Source organism: Oryctolagus cuniculus, chromosome 10, assembly GCF_051225735.1.
Source record: "Oryctolagus cuniculus isolate XC-2025 breed Fujian yellow rabbit chromosome 10, ASM5122573v1, whole genome shotgun sequence".
Classification (NCBI taxonomy): Eukaryota; Metazoa; Chordata; class Mammalia; order Lagomorpha; family Leporidae; genus Oryctolagus; species Oryctolagus cuniculus.
Window position 1 is genome coordinate 60880853 of NC_142876.1, and position 16625 is coordinate 60897477.

Here is a 16625-nt window from a genome sequence, read left to right on the forward strand (position 1 = left end):
TTTGACAAAGCAGCTAAAATCAATTCCTGGAGCAAGGACAGTCTCTTCAACAAATGGTGCTGGGAAAAATGGATCTCCACATGCAGAAGTATGAAGCAAGACCTCTACCTTAAACCTTATACAAAAATCCACTCACAGTGGATTAAAGACCTAAATCTTATGAACTGATACACCATCAAATTATTAGAGAACATTGGAGAAGTCAGCAAGACATTGGCACAGGCAAAGACTTCTTGGAAAAGACTCCAGAGGCACAGGCAATCAAAGCCACAATTAACAAATGGGATTACATCAAATTGAGAAGGTTCTTCCCTGCAAAAGAAACATTCAGTAAAGTGAAGCGGCAACCAACTGAATGGGAGAAATTATCTGCAAACTATGCAACTGATAAAGGATTAATAACCAGAATATATAAAGAGATCAAGAAACTCAACAACAAAACAAACAACCCAGTTAAGAAATGGGCAAATGACTTAAACAGGCATTTTTCAAACGAGGAAGTCTAAATGGGCAAGATACATGAAAAAATGCTCAGGATCACTAGGCATCAGTGAAACACAAATCAAAACCACAGGGAGGTTTCACCTTACCCCCATCTGAATGGTTTTCATAGAGAAAACAATAAACAACAAATGCTAACGAGGATGTGGGTGCCCTAATCCACTGTTTTTGGAAATGTAAACAGGTGAAAATACTATGGAAATCAGTTTGGAGATACCTCAGAAATCCGAATATAGGCCTTCCATATGACCCAGCCATCCCACTCCTCTATGCTCATGGCTTTTGCAATTCAATTCATGACAGCTTTGATATGGAATCAACCCAAATGCCCATCAATTGAAGACTGGATAAAAAAATTATGGGATAATACTTCACAGCAGTAAAAAAAAAAAAAGAAATCTGGTCACTTGCAATAAAATGGATGAAACTGTGCAACATACTTGGTGAAATAAGCCAGTCGCAAACGGACAAATACCATATGTTCTCCCTAATCTGTGATAAATAATAGAGCACCTAAAAAGTAATCTACAGAAGTGAAATCAACACTTTGAGATGAAATGACTTTGAACAGCCCTTGTCTTGACCATTGAGGAACATTTTTTTTTTTTTCATAAAATTAGTGGAACTCTTCACTTAGTATAGAGTTAATCATATGTATATATGAAGTTAATTGGAAATAGATCCTAGTGAAAAATAAGAATGGGACAGAGAGAGGGAGGAGGAAAAGGGGTGGGAGAGTAGGTGGGCACGTAAGTACGGTGGGAATAATTAGTATATTCCTGAAGTTGTACTTATGAAAAAATTTGTTATACATTAAATATAATAAAAAAAGAGCAAATTGCAGGACTGGATGTCTTCTATGGAGTGGCAAAATGGGATGGGTGAGTGAACACAGATTTCTATTCATTAAAACATACTTTGTTGACATTAAAGATTATTATTTGTATTATTTTTATAATAATAAAAAGGTATTTTTGGCATTATTCCTTAACAGAAAAGAGACATGTGTAGACCTGGTGTTTATTGTGGTACCCACAACAAGAAACATCCTAACAATAACCACAACAGCTGTAGCAGCTGCCACAAGATTTACCCTGTTGGGGATTCTGAATTTTTTATTCTTATTCATCTGTGTCACTTTGGATATCAATCCTGGTATCATCCCAGTCTATGCTTCTATCATTTCCTCCTTGGATCAGTGAAATTTTCAACTCTTTTCCTTGATTTCAAATTCTCTGCTTCCAATTTGTCTCCATCACATCCAGAGGTAGGAGAGTGGAGTGATCACCATGATATGGGCTCTGGATTCAAATCTTGACTTTGCCACTTCTCTCTGTGTGACCTTTGGCAAGTCAGGTAATCTCCTGTGCCTGTTTATTCTTTGTATAATGGAAGGTAATAATTGTTCCTTTTTTTTAGGTATACCATTAGAGGTATTACATGTAGTGTGCATGGTGCATAGGGGATGCTTTCAAGTGTTAGTTACTATTATTCCTTGAGATGATTTTTGTTTTGCTTTGTTTTGTTTTCGGTATAGCTAACAAGAAAAAAATAAAAAGCAAAAAAAAAAAAAAAAGAAAGAGGAAAAGTAGAAGAAATAAAGCAAATATCACCGATTAAGCATTCCCACAGACAGAATGACTACTGAAATATTAAAAACACCCTTCCATACAATATATACATGTAAACAATGTAGAATATACTTCTATCTAAATGAGAAAAAAACTCATGCAGATGGCCTTTCCATTTCATACCATGCAGGCCATCTTTCTAAGGAAACACTTCCTTCCCTAACTGTCCCACTGAGTCTCTAAGACTAACTGGATTATAATAGAATGAATTCTCTGGATATTTAAGGATCTTGGATATAAAAATCCTTGCTGTCTATCAAAGATGATTTCCCATTTTTAAATGCTCCTCTTTGTGCATCAGTCAGCTTGCTTTCTCCAGAGTCTGTTGCCTTTGAATGAATAATTTGTAAATTCCAGATTGAACATTTTCTTTTCCATGAAGTCATCCCTTGCTATTTCCATTTCATATTAAATCTTCCCTTTATGAATAGTTACAGCTCTTTTAGTCTGAAGTAACATATGTAATGTAGTTTGGAAACGTCTATGTAATTATTGTATACAAGATTGTTTTCATCATGCTTGGTGGCAGGTAATCACATGTGCAACTGCAACAGAGCCTTATATCTCTCTTGTCTCTCCTAGGGAATGTAGTGGCTTCAAAATTTTGATTTCTCTGCAAAGCCTCTGCAGTTGAAAGTGAGAATGCCTGTATCCCAAGACTTGCTGAATGGTTCAAGCAATGCCCTGCTTTCCTCTGGATCTTCATCTCTTTATTTGCAATATGACAGGGTTGGAACCCTTGCTAAGGTTCCTTCCAGTTTTGCTTTAGATTTTTTCCTTCATCTATCCTCTGAGGAAAGTTTACATGAAGATAAGGCAGAGGAGCACACTGGGAAATGCTTCAAAATGGACTCTGGGAGGAAAAAGGCCTGACTTGCAGGGTATCTTAATTTCCATGGTGTAAAAATTCTATCCTGGCCAATGTTAACCTATCAGGGTGAGAAAAACTGATGTGAGATTAGGAGAATTTGCCCAACACTGTCTCTCTTGGGCCAACTGGACCCAACCCAACATGTAGTAGTTGCTTCCAATGAAGAAATGCAGCCTTGGGCTTAATGAACATGGCTATATATGCTCTCTAGCAAACCTCCCTCTAAAACTCCAACACAACCTTTCTTCACAGAGTGGAGAAGACCATTAACTAAAGAACACAATCCCTGCTTAGCTCTTTCATCCTAGGATTCAAAGACTACAGCTTTAGGATGAGCTCCAATATCAGCCCAGTATTCTCAGTCCAGTGTTCCCTCAGCAGAATGTCCACTTCTCTTGGAATCGGGTAGCGGGATGATGCTACTGAGGTGATGGAAATTTCATATGTAGTGGGTAGCATGGATCTGTGCTGAGGGTTCTCAGCTCTGCTTTTTCTGGAAAAGAGAAGCGGTCCCAAGAACTAAAAGAAGGTTCTGAGCTGAAGTCAAGAACAATGTCCAGATGGTGAAGCACCGTCCTCAGGATGTTCAGGAAAAAGTCCCCTCTGTTCTCCAAGACAGTGGGAGGAAGAAAGCTGGTGTGGAAAGCAGAGGGCCAGAGCTTCAGAATCACGGTGAAACTGCGCTCTAACTCAGGAAACTCAAAATAATGAGAAACCCTTGGCTTATTTGTAAAATGTTGGTTACATCAACTCTAACTTCCTTCAAAGACTATTGGAAGGATCAAATAAGAAGCACTAAAAGCATGATCTTGAAAAAATTAGGCTTTGACAGAAATGAAAATCTTGCTACTTATCAGGATAGATAATTAAATGTATTCCTCCTCACTGTAGGTTCACAAATAAATTTTACGGAATGCTAAGTAGTTAATGTGATCATTAAAGAAGACTCTTCCTCAAATCTAAAAGGACTAGTTAATGCTGGCATCTTATAGCTAATCCTTTCTCTTTCTCAGAGAACTTGAAAGAACTGGGATTCCCCAGATGAATTGAAGGAAATATGCTAATGTTCAAAGTAGAAGACAATACTAGGGATGGCTGTGTAGATATTTTTAACATGCTAATGTGTACCTGCCAGACTGAGCTCCCGGCCTCCAGGTGGGCTGGCAGAGCTAAGTAGGCTTCAGAAGGAACAGGGAGCTTTTCAGAGAACCACAGATTCAGAGGCAGAGAGAAGGTGGAGAATCTGAGGGAGCAGGCAGATGTGATATGGCAAGTCAGCTCAATAACTGCTGTTGAAGCTCCGTGGGAAGCTACTGTTCAAGGCACCTTAGGCTTGAAGGGATGGTGTAGTTAGCACCTCTTCAGAATCTCCTTAGGTCTGAACATTAATTCAGTGGTTGAACCTCCATCTACATGAGGAATAGGGAAGTCAGAAAAGTTTATCAGAATACAGTAAGTAGTTCAAAAAATGTTAACACAGTGCTTCGGGAGTTCTTAGGAGGAAGAAATAGCAGCCAACTGGGAGAGGTGAAATTTGAGAGGAAAATTTAAAATATATTTTCTTCTAGTCTTCTCCTCCATTTGATTAAAAATGTATTATATGAGGAATCCTGACCACTAATATATTCCAATGCATAGCACATCACAGGTGTCCAACAATATAATGATTATAGCTAACATATATGGGACACTCACCATGTGCTAGGCACTGTGATAAGTGTTTCACATCTGTTACCTTGACTCTTCACAATTATTCCTGAGGTAGGAAATATTATCATCCCTAATTACCTGAGGAGGAAATAGAGCCACAGAATGGTTAAATTATTTCCCCACAGTAGTATACCTAAAAGCAAGAATGTTATGATTGTAAATTGAAGTAATTTGGCCTCAACTTCTGTGCTCGTGAGAAATATACAATAATAATTCTTTGTTGAAAGAATACATGAATAGGAGATGGCATTCCAGAAGTACAGGTTAGGGAACAGCATAAACCAAGGCCTTGAGGTATCATAATGCAGTCCACCAAATATAACAGCTTTGCATTTTGTGGGTAAATGGTATAGTTGCACCTTTCTGCCTCTTTGAAATTAGATGTGTGTATCAATCAGCTTTCTGTTACTATAGCAAAATACGTGAGGCAGCCTGGCTTTATAATGAAAGAGTTTTATTCATGGTTCTGGAGGTTCACAATTCAAGATTGGTTGTTTCCCTGTGTTTTGTCTCTGGTAATGGTGTTTCTGCTGGTAGAGTCCTGAGGTAGTGAAGAGAATCACATGGCAAGAGTCAGGGAGTATACCTGTCTATATCTCTATGTGGCCTCTTATGGAGCCAACAGGATTTGACTCTGGGGCTCCACATTAATGACCTAATTCAACCTGATTATTTTCCAAAGGCCCTACCTCTGAAGACCACAATTGGATTAAGTTTGCCTCCTCTTAGGACCATTAACAACAGACTTTGAGAACTAAACTCCTGAGTGTTGGGGGACACATATTCACACCACAGCAGTAGGGTCATGTGGATGACTTTACCAGTGAAATGTGAGTGAGAGTGATGTGTGTCACTCTGTGAAACAGTGCTGAATTCACCAAATCCCCTCTCTCCGATCTGCTGATCCTGGAAGAACCAGTTCTGATGGAACCTCTGTCATGAACAACTGAGTGACTACAATAGGCACAGTCTCCAGCAAACTCAAAATATCACGAGCAGGAAATTAATTTTTGAGGTTTGGAGGTCAGTTTTTTAACAGAGCATATCTGAGCCTATCCTAGGTAGGCCAAAAGTAGGTAACAGAATTTGGATGCTCAGGTAACAACAAGAACAAGAAACAAACCCTGAAATTTTTGACTATGGTTTCAAGATTTGGTAGTGAATAGCAAGGTAAGTGTTGTCAGAGGCTAGGAAAATGTGGTGAATCACTTGGTCAACTGTTGTCCATACCAACTTGAAGATAGATGATGTAACAAGTGAACATGTAACTCCAGAGGAAATAGTTGCAAAATGCAGTGTTAGTAGCATGTGTTGGGATTGGACAGTTAGCCTAATTATTAAGACATTCATTTCCCACATGAGAGTACCGAGATTCAATTCCAGCTTCTTGTCAATGCAGAATTTGGGAGGCAGTGGTGCTGGCTCAATTAATTGGTTTTCTGACTTCCACGAAGGACACCTGGATCACATTCTCGGCTCCTGGCTCCAGCTCTGGTCAAGCCTTGGTCCAGCCCTGGTCATTGCAGGCACTGGGGGGAAAACCAGCAGATAGGAGCTCTGTCTATTTGTCTGCTAGCCATATATTTAGTGTCCAGAAGGACAGGCTTTGGTAGACACTAGTGGTGCTTTCCAAGCATTGTTTGCATGGCAATGCCCCAGAAACATGGGAAGATTTCCTTCTCTGTCCTCTTTGAAGTTCAGCATTGTCTATGGAGTGGGTATGGTGATGACCTGTGTCACCTGCAAGGGGGAAGCTTTAGGATACAATGTTCATTTCACCCTGTGCTCTTCCCCTATCTTGGTGACTTTGGAAGCATTTGTTGACATGGAATATCCAGAACCTGGCCCCTAAGTGACCATAAAAAGGACATGGGCATGAGCAAGAAATACTTTGTTGTTGTTAAAAGCCTCTACAATCTGGGGACCTTTAAAGAACTTCCATCAGAATCTAGACTGTCCTGTCTATCACAGGCCTGAAGCTGGCCAAATGTATCCCTGGAACTATTAGGAGCTCAGTTTGATTGATACATACAATACTTGTAAAGGAACAGGAAGAAAGAGATCCCAAAGGGGAATGGAGTTTTACTGTGAGATGTTTGAATGCTATGTTGAGGGCTTTGTGTATACATAAATGGGAGTCAGAGATGATTTTTCAGAAACCTGGTAGAAAGGAGGAGCTGGAGCAGAGTGAGGCTGGTAGTAGCAAGACAAATTGGTTCAATTCAATCACTCAAGTGAGAAAAAGTGTGAGGTGAACTGCAGTGTTTCAACTTTATTTAGGAAAACTAAATTTTATTGATAGAAAGGAAATGATGAACATAGGGATTTCTGAATAATTTGAGTGACTTAAAATTTTATCTTTCTGAATATTAACTTTGAAACTACAAGTTCAATGTGCATGATAAGAATATGGTGCTACAGGTGGCATTTGTTCTAGTAGTAAAGATGCCATTTAGGATGCTCACATGTCATATCAGAATGTCTTGAGTTCAATCTCCAACTTTGGCTCCTGATTTCATCTTCTAGCTAATGCAGGTTCTGTGAAGCAGTGGTGATGGCTCAAGTGACTGGGTTCCTGTCATCCACATGGGAGATCTGAATTCATTCTTGACTCCAGGTTTTGGCTCTGGCCCAGTCCTAGCCATTGCACGCATTTAGGGACTGAACAAGTAGATGGGCACTCTCTCTGTCTCTCAAATAAAAAAAAAAATAAAAAGAATACGGTACTTATCTTATGCTGAGTTCTTAGACTCCTCGGGCTGGGAAAATATTACATGTTTTGTCCAGCTCACTCAAGTCTCCAAGCAGAATCAACAGAGCTCTTAGAGAAATATAATTCAGGCTGTTGTAAAAGATGCTTGGGAAAGTTCCTCTAAAATTTTCCAAATTAACTTTTTCAATATTTATTAAATTTGTTGTTAGGAGTTCCTCCTTTCAGGTAAACTAAATTGCTTAGGTTGTAGTTTTGATCCGGTTTCCTCCTGCTTGATACATGGGAATGTTGATGGTTTTGCTGTTCCATATGCATGCTCTGTAAAGGTGTATTTATTTAAGACTTTACCCAGCCTGCTCCAGGGAGGATCAGAGGCAGCTCCTAATGTGTCTGCCAAGGCTCCCTGCTAAAGCAGCTTTTCTCCTGCAAAAAGTCCTGCCGTAGGGGTGTGTGCTGAGGATTTCTTTAATGATGTTAAATGAATGCCAAACTAATAAATTAAACTATACTGACAAAATAGTAACCTTCAATAAAGAAATAAAAAAAATAAACACAACTGTTTCCCATGCCAGGTAAAGTGGATTTTTTCTGACCAGAAAATAATTCCAAACAAAATTCTCCACTGCAGTACCTCTAACCCTTGAATTTTAGTTTCTTTCCTTTTCATAGAGCCCATTTTTGCCATTCTTAGATTTTACCATATGTATTCAAATATATGTATTTTGACTCTTGAAAACCCAATTTTAGTAAGCATTTAATAAGTTTAGTGACATCAAGTATAAATGAGTCATGCAGCACTTAAATACTATAGGGACTAAATAAATACCTGTTGTCTGCATTTTAACAGGGAATGTCGATATTAAATTGAAGAAATGGCAGTGAATAGATACACAAGACAGGACTTTTAAGGTTTTTTGCAAACAGAAGTCTTCCAAGCAGGAGAATGGGCAGAATCCTTGCTCAGTACTACCGAAAGGGGGTGTGGAGAGGTAGGAATTTTGGAACCCCCTCCTGGTGTCTCCCCTGCTCACATCTCTTTGCTGTCCCACAGCCACATTCCCACAGTCCTGAATGGCAAGCTGTGCAAACCCACCTGCAGTTCTAAGAAGAAGGCTCAGGTTGGGTATTGTAAACCGAGGACTAGACACAGGTTCTTGATACGTCATGGCACTATACCCCCACAGCCAGACGTCTGTACCTATGAGACCACCCTTTCTCCCTGAGTTGTCTGTCAGTCAGTGCCTCCTGAAGCTTTGATCTCTGGGTCATCTGGTCTTTGCTTCCTTCACTCCAGGCCATACCTGCATCAAGAAGTTCTCCATATCCTTCCTGGCTCAGCTCCATGTCAGCTGCTTACACTTCCAGGCCAGACCTGACTTCACTGCAGCCTTCTGAACTCCCCTCAAATCCATCTTTCATTTTCATATTCTGCTTTGAATGTTTATTTTTTTCTGGCACCATGTCTCAGTTGTTCACCGCCAGTCAGTCTTCCTTTTTCCTCTGCTTTCAAACCTTGTTTACATAGCTCCTCACTACCGTCTTAGTCAGTTCATCATTCTACCCAGCATTTAGTCTTTTTGCTTCCAATTCCTTGGCTCCAATCTTAGCTCTGACATTTAGCTGATTGGTAACCTTGGACCAGTTGTTTCATCTCTCCAAGATGTAGAGTCTTCATATACAAAATGGGCAGAATCATATGGAGGGAGTTGTAAGGAGCAAATGAAAGCACAAATGTACACTTGCTCCCCTTACACAGAAGGAAAACATTCTAAAACTCCCGGTGAATTCCCGAAACCATGGATAGAAATGAACCCTGAAGATACTATGGATTTCCTATAGAGGCATATCATAATGTTTAATTTATAAATTAGGCACAGTAAGAGATTGACAATATCTAATGACAAAATGGAACAGGAATAACAATGTACTGTAATAAATGATGCATGAATGTGGTGTCTCTCTTGAAAGGGTCAAGACAGATAATATTTTTGCACTGTGGTTGGCCACAAATAACTGAAACCTTGGAAAGCGAAATGGTGCATGAGGGGGTTATTGTAAAATCCTCAGAACTTAGGCTCTTAGAACCTTGTTAAAGCATAAATATTTCTCCCACTTTTAAAACTCTGTTCCCCTCTCTCTAGAAAGTACCTGGACTTCCTTTCATTCTTTCATGTGCTTAAAGACATACAAGTGGTTCTCACCTCTCTGTGGCCATGCTTATTGTTGGGGCACTTCCATTGATGCAGTTTTCCTGACCCAACATGCTTTTCTAGACTAATTATATAACAAGGGACCAGAATGTACAGACTACAATACTAAAACAAGCTCCCATCATTTGGAGGAAGGCAGGGATTCCTATCTCAGTGAAGGATGATTTTTTTTCTTAAGCTGTGGTGACCTGAGACTGGATATCACAGGTAATTTTTTGTACTAATTTTTTCTTTTCAAAGTAAGTCTTATTCCTAGCTAGGTTTGAAAGGTATTTAGCTGATTTGTCTATAAGTAAGTGATAACATGTCTATGAGCAAGAATGACTCTCCTTGTTTTAAATGTTTTCAGTTTCTTATTGTTTTGGAAAGGTGGGGGGCAGTTGGAGGAATAGAGGTCGCAGAAGAAAGCATTATTGTCAGGGAAATATGGGAAACTATCCTGCATTTAAGTCAGTAAGGACATAAATTCATAATTTTGTAGTGCAAGCTTGTGTTGTTCTAGTATCACTAGCATTGTCTAGAGCACTTGCTGTCATATGTTATCCTGGGAGCCAGGTAGGAGAGGAATGGAATGCGGAGAGTGATAGGGAAGGGAAACAGAGACATTTCATTCTATGGAGGACAACAGTGGGGGAGCTATGTCCTTAAATGTGGTTCATATCTTTGGGAAAAACATAGCCATGCTCCCATTCCCTCTGCCCCCCATTTTCTTGGAAGAGAAGGAACACGAGGACGAGTAGGTGGGTAGGAGGGGTGTGCGGGATGCAAGGAACAGGCAGAGGACACGGTGTGCCTAGAGAGTAAAAAAAGAGGCAGAAACTTACATGAAGATAAACAAGAAAGAGAGATTCCATCAGGAGTTCCTGATGTGGAGCTGATTCATTTAAGATCTCCAGAATTCAAGTAGAAGGAGAACATCTCTCTGCCTCTTCGTAAAATATTTTACTTACCAGTATTTCTGTCCTTTCAGTTAGGCACATTTGTGTTGAGAGTCCCTTCATATAGGCTCCACCTTTCATATAGTGGAGGAACAGTGCTCCTGGACATCATGAGTCAACGGCAGCTGGAGCACTGTGTGGAGAGGTTCCATCTGCACTGAACTGGGAGGGTGCTGGGATCTGCTGATGCTCTCTGCCATGGACCTGGATGGAGGAGCTGTGGTGGGAGCCACCTAAGTACTGCCACCCATGCTAAGAGCTCGAGACTCTCATTTCACTGGGGAGGGATCTCTATTAGACCAGTTGCCCAAAGACATAGAGCTATTTAGTATTTTGCTATTTTATCTAAAACCAGAAAAATGTTCAGGGAAAAAAATGTTCTGGGAAAAATGAAGATGAAGAGAATTAACCATCCTAAAAATGAAAAACTGTCTTCAGGTATTTAGGGTAGAAAATAAACTTTCCTCAAGTCTATTGTTAGACACTTAATCAAAGTTGCCAGGAGCTCTAACTGGCCCTCCTACAAGTTTCAGGCCCTTCTAGCAAATTTCAGAGAAATTTCAAAATTTATACTATTAAAGATTGACTATTTCTTCCAGGGGAAAAATTCTCTTAATTCCTGAATGGAGGGATAAAGAAGTATAAATTAATTTTTAAGTGTTATTTGTCTTGGATTACTGGCTATTTGAATTTGACTTTAGAAACTTTTATATGATCATTCACTTAATATCATTTTTAAAAATGTTTTTTCTGCAATATAGCAAATAAAAGTCCAAGATGGGATTTGTGCATGGTTTTGACTAATCCTGATAGCAGGCAGTAGTGTTAGTTCTGGAATGAATGAAACATTACAGTAAAACCATGGAACAGACAAATTCTTCATCAGAACCAAGCTATGCTGGTGCACTGAGGGAGGTCTGGCCCCCAAACATGTCTAAAAATTTATTGATAAAGAGGCTGGCCCCATGGCGCAGTAGGTTAATCCTTCGCCTGTGGCGCCAGCATCCCATATGGGCACCGGTTCTAGTCCCAGCTGCCCCTCTTCCAATCCAGCTCTCTGCTAGTGCCTGGGAAAGCAGTAGAAGATGGCCCAAGTGCTTGGGCCCCTGCACCCACATGGGAGACCAGCAGGAAGCACCTGGCTCCTGGCTTCAGATTGGTGCAGTTCAGGCCATTGCGGCCATCTGGGGAGTGAACCAACGGAAGGAAGACCTTTCTCTCTGTGTCTCCCTCTCACTGTCTGTAACTACCTCTGAAATAAATAAAATCTTTAACAAATAAAACAAAACAAACTTACTGTTAAATATTCAGAAGGGCATTTTGAAAATATGAACATTCTTGTGTGATGTTTCCATTTCACACTTACCATTACCTAAGAACTAAGGAAAAAGGCAAAGCTAGTGATGATACAAATGGATTTATTGACAACTGAGGAATATGAGAAGAGAATGAGATAAATAGTAGTTTTTAGACAGTGGCTACGGCAAGAGTCTTGGAGGCCCAGAAATTGATTTACTCGTCTCAACACTATTCTTAACTCCAGAATGTTCAGCTGACCTAAGACTTGATATATCTGAAGACCCAATCATTAACATTAACTAGCTGATGAAAAACACTCACAGAAATAAACCCTCCAAATGCCTTAAAAGGGAAAATAAAGAAGAAAAACAATGTTAAGAAAGTGTAGGAGTGCCTTCTTGCCAACATTTCTGAGGGAACATGGGAGCTGAAACCTCAGACTAAATGTTGCCCCAATCTCACATGACTAATTTTAGTTATCTTGGTTCATGGCTATGATTCATTCCTGAAGCTGTGAATTGCTGGGGAGGAAGGAGGAAAAATTAACTTAAATGTCAAAGAAGTAGGAACATAAATATACTTTTCTTTTTTGGGGGAACTAGAATTCCAGGATATGGGGATCGTTTTTCGGCAGCTGCTGAATGCTTCCAACTTCTAGAAAAATAATGATCTCTAGTCAAAACATCATCAAGGAATAACAGACAGAACCAATTATGCCCCCATAGTGGATTTTTCTTTTCTCCTTGTGTACCTCTTTAAATCCCATGAAATTAGACATCATTAATAATCATATGAAGTTGAGAATGATGGAAGCTTAATATATAGACTACAGTGATAAATGCAACAAAAACAATAGGTAAGGGAGAAATGAATAGAGATAAGTAGAACTATGAGAACTAATATTGGGGAATGGAAGGGGTGTTTGAATGGTGGTCACATGTATTCTTGTCTGATACGCAATGGGACAACAGATGTTTTGGTGACACCCCATTCTCAGTAAAGAAAACATGATTTTCAGTTTACAAGGTGCTTTTTAGTAAATTGACTTCCCCTAGGTTCAGGAAGGAAATAGTCACCAACTCTTACTCAGGTCATTGCCTCAACTAGCTGACACTCTACCATCAGTCTAGGTCCTATCTCTGTGTTTGCTTCTCTCTACTCTTAAAACTTCTGAGCTATAAGAGAAATAATTGACAGGTGTAAAACATATGGTTCAGGACATTAGAGGAAGATAATATTGTATAGAAGGCAAATGAGAAAGAAAGAGTTCCAATAACTTTTGGGTAGATTTTCCACACCCCTGAAGCATGAAGACAGTAGGCCCCAGGCATGAGTGTGAATGCTGATTTCGGCACCTGAAGGCTGTCTATCCTCAGCCTCACCCAGGGAACTTTCCTCATCTTACTCACAGCTCTGCTCCTTTCTGTTCTCCTTATATCTGGGTATTGCTGTGAGCAGCCGTATCACTGCACCTCATGACTCAATACTCAACTGTGACGATGCATCCTGATCATAATCAAACAGGATCCTCAGGAGGCGAAAAGGCATTCTGCTGGGTGCAGAGTCCCATAGCTTAGTTTGCATATGAGGAAACTGTATTCAAGGTCTAAGTGACTTTATTGCCCATCAGTTCTGTCTTTTGCATCTTCTGGAAGATGTCAATGAGTACCATGGTCATGATCACCTGTTATTGTTTCTAGTGGAGAGATGTTTTAAGGTTTCTGTAGATGGTAACTGTCAGAAGGGTCCTTGGCCATCCTCATTTTAGACTGCTTTGGCTCACTGTCACTGTTAAAAGTCCAGTGTTTTTTTTTTTTTTTTTTCCTAGATTGGGTATATTTAATTATCTCTGCTTCTGCTAGGTATGCCAAAGTGCAATGAAGATTTGTTATTTTTTATTTCCACCATTAACTTTCACCTTGTGTGGTCATGCTGTGTGTTGAATTATGTTTCCTAAATAGATAAGTTGAAGTCCTCATTCCTAGTATCTCTGAATGTGACCTTACAATAGCTCCTCCTATCCTTAGGGGATATGTTCCAAGACCATTAGTGGATGACTAAAACCTCAGATGGAACTGAACCCTATAAATTCCATGTTTTTTCTTCTGTCCATATGTTTGTGATAAAGTTTAATTTATAAACTAGGCACAGTAAGATATTAGCTATAATAACAATAAATGCGTAATGATAAATTAGAATTATAACAGTATACTAAAATAAAATAATTAGTATTACTTCTGTTTTTCTATGGGGCCATTATTTTTTTTTTATCTTTTATTTAATGAATATAAATTTCCAAAGTACGACTCATGGGTTACAATGGCTTTCCCCCCCATACCGTCCCTCCCACCCACAACCCTCCCCTTTCCCACTCCCTCTCCCCTTCCATTCACATCAAGATTCATTTTCGATTATCTTAATATACAGAAGATCAGCTTAGTATACCTTAAGTAAGGATTTCAACAGTTTGTTCCCACACAGAAACATAAAGTGAAAAATAATAGATGATTTTTTTTTAAATGATGATGAAATCAGATCAGACCTATTGTCATGTTTAATCCCAGTGAGAGTCAAGTTGGGAATTGATAATTTCTTTTTTCTTTTTTCTTTTCTTTTTTTTTTTTTTTTTACAGAAGATCAGTTTAGTGTACATTAAGTAAAGATTTCAATCGTTTGCACCTCTATGGGGCCATTATTAAGTAAACTGATGTGTTACTTGAATACAGACTTTGAGTCTGTAACAGTCAATCTGATGACCAAGGTAGCTAAATGACTAACAGTGGGTAGTGTGTACAGAATGGATACATTGGACAAAGGGATGATTCATGTCCTGGGCAGGACAGAACAACAAGATGGTGTGATATTTTATCACACTAGTCAGAATGGAGCACAATTTAAAACTTATGAATTATTTCTGAAAATTTCTATTTAATAGTTTTGGACCACAGTCAATTATGGGTAACTGAAACCAAGAAATGTGAAACCATGGATAAGAGAGGAGGACTACGGATTTGGAAGTGGGGTCTCCAGATCAAGTTAAGATGAAGTCATTAGGGAGGGACTCAAAAGACAGCCAGATGAAGACACAGAATGAGAGCACTGCATGATGACAAAGGCTACTGTAGCTAGAGTCAAGGGCTGCAAAGCATTGCTGGCCACAAGCCACAACCAGAACCTACAGGCATCCTCTCCAGGCTGCAGAGAGACCATGGCCTGGCTGGCACTTTGGTCTCTGACTTTCAGCTTACAGGACTGTGGCACAACACATTTCTCTTGTTCCAAGCCATCATGTTTGCAGTTCTTTGTAAGACAGCCTGGGAAAGCTAATACGTGCAGTAAGAAGGCACAGAGAAAGTGTGCTGGAAGCTGAAGCACACAAGGAAGAGCTTCTTTTCATGAGTTGCTTTACTAATGTATCAGTACTAATGCCTGATAAAAATGATCCACAGGGGCCGGTGCCATGGCTCACTTGGTTAATCCTCTGCCTGCGGCGCCGGCATCCCATATGGGTGCCTGGTTCTAGTCCCGGCTGACCTCTTCCAGTCCAGCTCTCTGCTGTGGCCCTGGAGGGCAGTGGAGGATGGCCCAAGTGCTTGGGCCCCTGCACCCACATGGGAGACCAGCAGGAAGCACCTGGCTCCTGGCTTCAATCGGCGCAGCACCGGCCGTAGCAGTCATTTGGGGGGGGGGGTGTGAACCAATGGAAGGAAAACCTTTCTCTCTGTCTCTCTCACTGTCTATAACTCTACCTGTAAAAAAAAAAAGTATAAAAAAATGATTCACAGCGGTTCCACAAGATTCCTTGAGAAAGAATTAACAAGGAACTCCCCCCGTCCATTCTTCAAAATATAACACAATTTGTTATTTAAATAAATCTCCACCATATACTAGACAGCTAATTTTAAGTGTTCTTGATTAACCATCTGGTTTGTTTCCCTTAACCCAATTGCCTTGCCTTAATCTTTTCTGTTTTGTTTGTCTTTTAATATTTTACTTTGTAACAATACTTATGCATGAAGAGTAATATATATTTCATCAAAATATGGAATCCAGGATACTTTAAAAATACTAATTATCTGTAATATATATTTTCAGGTTCAAATGGAATTCTGTCTTTGGATTCATATTCCAAAGTTCTGACTTACTCCATAAATAGTATCAAAAATTAAATCAGGGGAAGGCATTTGGTGAAGCAATTTAGATGCCTGCATCCCACATCTGAATGCCTGGGTTCAAGTCCTGACTACTCCTCATTCCAACTTCTTGGTAGCACAAAACCTGGGAGTCATCAGGTGATGGCTCAAGTAGTTGGGTTGTTGCTTCTAATATGGAAGAACTGGCAAAAGCCACAGACCTGTCTGTTATGAGCATTTGAGGAGTAAACTAATTAATGGGAGAGCTCTTCCTGTCTGTCTTTCTTTCTCTCTATATCTCTCTGCCATTCATATAAAACAAGTAAACAAAAAACCAGAGACCTTAGTTAAAATAATCACTTTCAGTAGTCTTTGTAATGCTGTTATCCATTTACAAATAGCCCAAATATAGGTAGGAACTACTTACAATCACAATTTCAAAATATAAATCCCACTTTATAGTGCTTAAAATTTAGTGTGTACTAAGTATTCATATTTAAAAATGCATATCAAGAACCTTTATGTATTATCCAATTTTTAACCATGGCCACGTTATATAAGCTCTAAGACTATCTCATCTTTTACTCAATTGTTTGAAAAATTGAAGAGTTTTCCAGGA

General features: G+C 39.5%; 1 protein-coding gene across 19 annotated transcripts in view; it reads right to left on the reverse strand.

The window, feature by feature from the left end:
* The window catches only part of DLGAP1 (DLG associated protein 1), a 1086743-nt gene that overhangs the window by 322005 nt on the left and 748113 nt on the right, over nt 1-16625 (reverse strand). The window lies entirely within an intron of this gene.